The following is a 9,194-nucleotide window of genomic DNA, read 5'->3' as shown; positions in this document are numbered from 1 at the left end:
AACCTTGTCGTCTGTCCTCCAACTTTAGCGGCCCGCTGATACTTTTTACGTAACATGTAGTCGTACACACAATAACAAGTTCTCATAGTTAAACAAAACATGTTTTCGCGTAATAATAAAGCTAAAACAGCTTTTCACGTGCTGTTCTAGTAGAAAATGAATCATTGTGACAGACGGAACGGTACTTGCCAAGCGAGTCTTCAAGGTGTCCTGTCTCTACGAGAACGATGCCAATCCGAATCCACAAGATACCGGCATTCCCATGCATACCACAGCGCAGCAGCGCCAGATTTCCCTCTAGGTAATGTAGTGAGAAACTCTATGGTGGCGCCCATGAAAATACGGTGTGTACAAGGACGCTCGGCGCGCGGCTCAGCTAGGGCTAGAATGGGGAGGTGTGGAGACCGGCCTCCGGAAGCTGGCTCCAAAACGCGTTCCTGCCGCGTGACGGCGCTGCCGGCCGGGGCGCCGTTTAGGGCGCCGTAGTTTCTCGCGGCGTCTGCATACCTCTGGGCGGGAAAATGATTTGGTAGCGCTTAGTTTTAGCGTTTGAATGCGTTAGAATCTTACCAGACTTTTTTCTCTACATTGTAGATGCTGAGAGAAGTTAATGTTTCGCTGCTCATTCCACATGGAAACAGCGAGCACCGACTACGCAGCGGACACAGCAATGGTTTTTGCGACCACCTCTTGCCGAGATTAGCGTGCTTATGCCTTGCCGAAAGTATAGTTCATAAGAATCGCCGCGCAAGGCCAGCGCATTGGAATAACCTTGAATGTGTCGCCCGCACATAAGTCACATATTTGGGATTGTAACATTACTTTAAATGGAGGAAATTCATGCAATATATCAGCATTGTGGTGAAGAAATTCTAGAAAGTACAAAGCGCTTGCGACTTAGTACATGTTTATTGGAAATAACACAGTTATTGCACAATATCCCATTTTTACAAAACACAGGGCTTAACCTTCTTGGATCGTATCCCGGCCACGGCGGCCGCATTTCGATGGGGGCGAAATGCGAAAACACCCGTGTGCTTAGATTTAGGTGCACGTTAAAGAACCCCAGGTGGTCAAAATTTCCGGAGTCCTCCACTGCGGCGTGCCTCATAATCAGAAAGTGGTTTTGGCACGTAAAACCCCAAATATTATTATTATTAACCTTCTTGGCTTTGTTGTGGATGGTACACTGATTTAAGCCTTTGAGGAAAAAGTGAATACGTGTTATACAATAAAACCTAGACACCGATCCTGTTAGATCAGCGGAATGCTTCCTACAGCCAATCTGTGGCACATTGGCTGCTAGAAGCAATGAATTCTTGGTAACTTTTGCGTGCAGTCGCGTAGTGCTAAATGCACGAGTGAACCTGTCCTCGAGTGTCTGAATGAGGTTGTATACACAGGCTGAGGGATACTGACGCCCCCCCCCCCATGTCCCCATGCCCCCCCCAGACTGAAATGCATAAGCTTGCATACTTCATTATAATGATGAACTGCGCAGGAGTCGGGTGATCATTGGCTCCGCTGGACTGTCTCACAATACCAAACGAACGCTCCAAGCAGGCCTGACTGAGGCGGGAAGTCATCAAGAACCTGAACCCAACCTTCTCAGTTAGATACGTCAAGAAGTCTTTAGTGGAATGTATGGTCACACGCAGGCCTTCTGATGTGCCCTTGCTTAAGAAGCCGAGCCCTTTAGCGTGGGCCTCCCACTGATCCAGAAACGCCAGCATGCTGTTAAGCGCAGTTTCTTGAGCACTTCCACGTCTGAAACAACACGAAAAGCATTTACCGCCGGCACACGAAAATTAGCACAGTTGCTGTGTGCATACCTCAAAGCTTCAGCTGGAAACCGTGATGTCATGGCTTCAATTGTTTGAGCCATCACGTCAATGAACACCCTGTTGGCTCCAGATTTGACTACTGTTGCTCAATTTTTTTCTTTGTGGAAGTCCATGGCGTGCACAACTGCACTGTTGAAAATATTGAAGGCCAGATTTACCCGCATCTTTTCAAATCCACTAGGGTATATGTGTGAATATGTCAACTTGGGTGCAACTTTCAATGTCAAGGCACTGCTGTCGACCTTCCATGTTCTTGCAACATGTTCACAGGGTGTCAAGGGATAGCGACAGCAGCTCACACCACCTACTTTGAAGAAAAACTTAGGAAACGCGAGAAAAACGCAGCTGCACTACAACGTCAACGATAGTTACATTGTACTGCACCGTGGCCTACGAGACTGACAAGCTCACGGCGCCCCCGCGCTAGCCACCCTACCCGCGCCCCCGACGGAAGCGCCAAATTTTCCCCCAGTGGGAGGAACGCGCAGCGGGGCCTCCCTAGGCAATGGCGGCGGCGCCGCGGTCTTCACACCTCCCAATTCTAGCCACCCTAGCCCAGCGAGACAACGATCGACGAAGGAGAGCCGATCCTGCCCATCGCGTCGAGGCCGCCGCCGACAAACGCCGTCGCCGAGGCGAGGATCCAGACACAACTAACGCTGCGGATTGAATGCTCGGCGCCGCCGGGAATCGGTTCCGCGGCTGCGCGTCACCGAGAAGTTACTACGCCAAGACCGCAAATCCATGGGAGGTGCGAACGGCCGCATCCAGCCCGAATTCATCGGCATAGAGTTCGGACGCAGCTGCTCCGTCTGTGACCCGCTCTGGTTCAACGTAAATCTCTCCACAGTGAGCTCGACGCGGAACTTTGAACAGAAGAGCTCTGCCTTGCAAGTGCTTCGCGAAACCTTTCCCGACGCCACCGACCACGACGACGACCACGACGACGGTCGGACGTCGAGGACGAGGACCGGATCGACGATAATGACGACTGGTAATGAAGCACTGTACATAATAAATTGTGAGGCACGTACTGTGGCTTGTATGCGAGTGCCTTGCTGCGGCTTGTGTGGCTTACTGGCCGGGCCGTGTATGACCTCGCAAAAACTTGACGAAGCTTAGCAAATCTTGGCGACACTTAATATGAGCATAGTTAATCCATGCATAACCTCGTAAGACTTAGCAAAACCTAGCAACGCTTGGTATGAACCTAGCCACGCCATGCGTAACAAGGCAAAACTTAGCAAAACCTAGCTACACTAAGTGTGAACCTACCGGAGCCATGTATAACCTCGCAAAACTTAGCAAAACCTAGCAAAAGCAGGAACTAGCTCCGCTGTGACCCATCCTTGCACTGCTAGTGCCAACTGCCAACATATTTTTTTTTTTTGAGCGTCTATCACTTGCGATGCAATGCAAGTGTACAGAAAGGCGCGCACGTAAGGTTCACCTGTTACAATACGCCCCCACACACGTTGTGTTGTTTTGCTTGTCGCCGTATGCTTGAATTTGGTGGCGCGGGATAGTTTCATCGTCTCTTAACCTGTTCAGTCAAAAGTAATGAGTTTCGAGCGCCAGATAATTTTTTACTTTATTCGCTTTCGTGCGGCTGCGCTGGCTGACGGGATTGGCCTCTGACGATAGGACCAGCACTCTGCACCCAAAGCTTTCGTCGGCCGCCAAATAAAGCATGTTCTGTGCAGAGGTGCGATTTCGACACCCGTACGGCTGACCTTCTGCCACATCGCTTTCCGCGCTGAAAGCTCGAAACGCCCATCAAGTGAAATGGCGGGGTACTTGAATATAAAATTAAATTATGGGGTTTTACGTGCCAAAACCACTTTATGATTATTAGGCACGCCGTAGTGGACGACTCCGAAAATTTAGACCACCTGGGGTTCTTTAACGTGCCGGTAAATCTAAGTGCAAGGGTTTTTTCGCATTTCGCCCGCATCGAAATGCGGCCGCCGTGGCCGGGATTCGATCCCGCCACCTCGTGCTCAGCAGCCCAACACCATGCATAGCCACTGAACAACCACGGCAGGTACATTTGAATAGACAGCAGGCCACCAAATTAAATTTTACGCCTTTGAGAATAAAATGACGTCACTTGTGTTTTTAACGGTTATGGCGTCACATAATTTTCTTTTTCGCCGGAAGTGTTCCCTCGTCACACAGATGGCACTAAGCTCCATGAACCGCCATGTTTTGAACGTGTTTTGAACGAAAGCTTCGCTACCAGGTATATTTACCTCGGAACACCTATGTAAACTTAGAGAAGGGAAACTGTACCTTCCGCAGTGCAACGGTAATAACACCGGCGGTCGTTCGACCAAGAAACTGAAAACATGGGATGCTTATGGACTGATGACCAACGAGAACGCCGCATGTTAAGCGAGTGCTACAACCACCACGCAGATTGTTGCACGCTCGAACGCAGTGAGGCCTGCTCGCTCAATTTTATTTCATTCGAGACATTAACTGTTGATGCAAGGACTTTGCTTCAGACACAAATGTGACGCCTCTTTTTGATTTCGCCAGGCCAACGTGGCCGACGAATGGACAAAAATAATGACAAACGGTAGCATCACGATCATGCCTTCTTACACCATGGAGGCTATCAACTGGAAAGTAAGGTCGAATGGATCCACATTTCAAGATGGCTGGTGGACAGTGGATTCGCACTCGCCCGCAGTGCTCTCACAGGTGAGAATTTATTGTTCTCGTTCTATTGCGCACCACGTGTACATACGTGCAACTCAAAGTACCGAAACTGAAAAGTTCTGCGCAGAACTTGCATCTGCGAGTGTGTATGCTGCTGGTATGTACGTTGGCATATAATGGCTATCACATCTACAAAAAACTAAAAATCCCAAGTGTCCTTAGCTATCGCCTAAAAGATGCATGGGCGAAAGCCTTGTAACGCCTACTGTAATTCATCGTAATCCACCTTATTCCTCCTAATTTCCCCCTGATCCACCTTAATCTTTCTTCATCCACTTCAGTCCTCCTTCACCTACCTTAATAGATATTAATTTACCTTAATCCACCTAATCCACCCTAATCCTCCTTAAATGGCCTTAATGTACCTTAATCCACCTTAATCGATATTAATCCACTTTCATACGCCTTAGTACAATCACTAATCAATCAATAATTAACCTTGTTAATCATTAATGATCTCTTATACACAGCTGGACATTCTTTGGTTCGCTTCTGGCCTTTTTTGGTCACGTGATATTTTTGTACGTCACAACGTGAGGCACAAATTAACGCACGGACTCCTCTGTGAGCTCTATAAGTATGCGTAAGCATACTTAGAGCCCTGTCACTATAAATGTCATGCCCAGTGTCATTATCGATGTTATGAAACTTGATACGACCGGTATAAACGACAGCGCTGGGGCAATGCGAGCTGCTGCGGCCGACGGCGCAAAATTGATGAAGGAAGCAGTCTACTGCAGGTGGCAGCGCCAGGTGCACTGATGACGTTCCGGTCATTATAAGCTGGTATCGCTCTTAAGCGCCTTATCCATTCGCGTCGAACCACTATGCGCCGCGCGGACTATATCTTGAACGCGATCAGCGATGCAGCGAGAGAGGACCGACTGCTGATAGCTTCGTGTTCTGTGTTCTCGCCGCTTCGCGTTGAAGAGAGGCGCGCGGGCCCACATCTTGAAAGCGATCTGCGAAATGGGCAGGGTGCGGCGTGCGCCGAGAGATTCGTGAGCGCTGTGTTATCGGCGCTTCGTTCGCGTGGAAGCGCCGCTGCTGCGGGCTCTATATATATTGTATGCGCGCTTCCGAATAATGAGCACTTTTCGCTTCACTTAGCTAAGTGCATGAAGCCTGCTTCCCCTCCGCCGCGAGTCGGGCCAGTGTTGCAATATCTCAGGGATCCGTCCACATTCTTGTCTTACGTGGCGGACGGTTTCCCGTTGGGTAAGCATATAAATGCTTACGCGTTTAAAAAATCCGACAATACCTAGGCACTTCCTATGTTGTGAATGCGAGAGTAGTAATGTCCAATTGAACGCCGCTGAGTGGTCCTTCGAGTTAATGAACTCCTTGCGGGCAGGCGAGCGCTTTGAGACGCTTGGCACGTTTTGATTTGGCCTTGCCGAGGCGCACTTAGAACGCAGGCGAGAGCTTCCAACAAACATCGGAAGCGTGTCCGATATAACGCCACAGTAAGAAGCAAGGCATTCTGCACGATTCATCAAAAGGTGTGATAGCGCACTAGGCCACGCGAGAACAGAAGACTCTTGATGCGCGACGGTCGCGTGGGCCAGCTCCGCCACACCCAAAGAGGTTAAAGAAAAACTGCTGGAGTGCAAAGTATGTCCCGAAGGAGAACCCGCACAGGAGGTGGACTATAAAACTATAAACAAGCAATAAAAATTATGAATAAGCATTTTTCGCACGCTTGCCACAAGTTAATCAACCTTCTTGGTTAGTTACAGCTTCTTTTACCAGGCAGATACTTAACTACGTGTATCTCCGTATTAGTGATTTTAGTTTGAAATCTGAATTTGAAATCTGAGTTTGAAATCCCATATTGTATTGGGGAGACCGTCACCTATATTAATAGGAAATTACTATTTTCGTTGACCCGTTTTTTTTTCTTGAACAATTTTGCTCTTTCTCTGTTCAAATTAAGGTGAATCCTAGCTCTCACTAACCTATACCCATTGCACTTTACCCTATCTATCACTTCTACATCCTGCACTATGCTAGGATTGGCAGAAAGCATGAAATCAATTTCATTTCTTGTTTCACCATTAGGGCTTTTTGAGGTCCACGTTGTGTTGCTACGCTTCTTGAAAGAGGTGTTCATTTTTCTCAGCTTATTCCTTTCTGCGAATTCTACCAGCATCTCTCCTCTGGCGTTCCTAGAATCAACGCCGTAGTTGTCAATTTTGCTTGTTCGCCAGTCTGATTTTTCCCCACTTTTGCGTCGAAATCGCCCATGACTACATCATACGGAGTTTGCCCTTTCCTCATCGCCAATTCTACATCTTCATAAAACTGATCTACTTCATCATCGTGACTGGAGGTTGGAGCGTAGGCTTGTACTGCCTTTAATCTATACCTCTTATTAAGTTTGATTACGCCTACAGCAACCCTCTCTATAATGCTGTAGAATAGGTCGTTGCCTGCTATGTCCTTATGGATTAGGAATCCTACCCCGTATTGATTCTTAACTGGGAGACCTCTATAGCAGAGGACATGTCCGTTATTCAGCAATGTATACGCATCACCAGTTCTTCTAATCTCACTAAGGCCGATGATATCCCAAACAATGTCTGATAGTTCCTCAAAGAGTCCTGCTAAGCTAGCCTCACTCGACAGAGTTCGGCAATTAAAGGTTGAGAGGGTCAGTTTCCATTGGCGGCTTGTCCGGACCCAGAGATTCTTAGCACCCTCTGCGGCGTTGCAGGTCTGACCGCCGCATTGGTCAGGTGCTCCGCAGCTGCTCTCACTAGAAAGTAAGCGCGAGGCATGTCGGTAGAGTCAGTTTGAGTCAATTTAAGTTTTAAGTTCCTAAGTTCCTGAAAACATGCTTAAATTATCCGCGATACACGGGTTTCGGTGCACGGCACGGCAAAAAAGTGATCGAGAACGTTTGCAGTGTCACGCAAATAATAAGAAAATATAACGCAACGGCAACAGCTGCAAACTTCAAATACAGGTTTTCATCAAGTCAAAAAAATAAAAAATAAAAGTTTAGTAGTTTTTGTCCATTTATTTTCTTCTACATTTGCACTTATATTCGTTTTCGCGGGTTTCCGTTTGCGCTCCTGCAAATCACGAGCATGCATTCGTAACGGTGAAAGGTCGTCGGTAGGCCTGTATGGTTCGCCTAGCCGAGCTCACGGCCGCCTGGACACTTCAGCTCATTAGATATATTTTACAAGCTTTATATGACGACATTGTTTTTCTTCTAAAGAAAAGCGCACATGTTGTTGATTTTTGTTTTGGGAGGTGCTATTGCAACAAGCTCAAATTTGCGTTCCTCTCCTGCTACTTAGAGATCTGCCAACGCCACGGTATCACGATAGAGTTACTTGGGCACGCAATCATGCCACCTGCCATTGGCTTCAACTCCCCCCTACACATCAACAAAAAAAAATGATACACGTGTGCGATAGTAGGATTTCAAGCAGGATACCTCAGTGCAGTAATCCGATTCTCAACCATTAGGCCATACAAGCGTGCATGTAGTGTTTTGAGACTGACGGCAGGTGCATCCTGTTGCATCGCCACAATTTGCATAGAAAAGAGTGAATATGCCAGTTTTCCTTTTCCTCGATGTGGCAGCTAGAACTTTGAGGCACTGTGGCATGCATTGCATTTTGGCTCATGCCAGCTTCTAAAGAACATGTAACGTATCTTCGTCAGATTAGAATTAATTAGCCGCCACGCCATAGCCGCCACGCCATAGCCGCCATGCCATATAAGCAGCCTTTCGTTGGCATTGTCAAATTGCCAAGCCATCCTCGTCGCAGTCATCAAATTGACATCATCATCGTGCCATTTCCTTACTACTTTCGTCAAAAACACAACTGTTCGCCATACACGGGCGCACTGCACCACCTGGAAACACTTTTCGGCTAGATAGTTGGTACCTGCAACATACCTCGCATAACATTAATTTTCACAGTGCTTGGGCCAGGTAGATTTTCTCTCTTCCATTTCATACGCGCACTGTAACACCGTGGTATATGGTTGCAGTATAATAATCTTGGCCTTGCCCAGCACTACCGGCGTGTGCACTAAACAAGCTCAATGACAGAGCACGAAATGAAGTAATTTGTTGGAAGCCCGGAGTGCATAATTACTATATTTGAAACAATATTAAATCTATATGATCAAAATATTTTCCACTGTTTTTCTTACTGCTGTTTCAGGCGACTGTTCTATAAAATTATTATCAGGAACAGTAACTACTCTGTATTGGGTCTCGAAAAGGGCTGCGACTCGGACGGTGCTGCCATGTCGGCCAGTGCTTCCACAATATCATCCTTTGGCGAGTTTTCAACTACGTGTGGCTGTTTTGTACCTTCCAAATCACTTGTCTTTGTCATACTGCGGAGTAACGAACGTTATGGGCCAACTATATATGGTCCCCTAGATTCTCCCACACATTTGTACAAGCTTTTGCGATAGAAATTAATTCGCCAAAGGTTGAGATCACGCTTCTTTCCGCATGCATCAGTAATAGCATACGAAATTAAACCTCATTGTCGGTGCGGCTTGTGTCAAAACAGTGTACATGTCGTTCACCAGCGTTCAATCCATTCATACGTAAACGCAGACCTGCAAGGAGACCTACGACCAGGCGCCTGC

The sequence above is a fragment of the Dermacentor variabilis genome, chromosome 9 (assembly GCF_050947875.1).
Source record: "Dermacentor variabilis isolate Ectoservices chromosome 9, ASM5094787v1, whole genome shotgun sequence".
In the NCBI taxonomy this organism is placed as follows: domain Eukaryota; kingdom Metazoa; phylum Arthropoda; class Arachnida; order Ixodida; family Ixodidae; genus Dermacentor; species Dermacentor variabilis.
The sequence above is the reverse complement of the archived record's forward strand: the minus strand, read 5'-3'. Positions refer to the sequence as shown.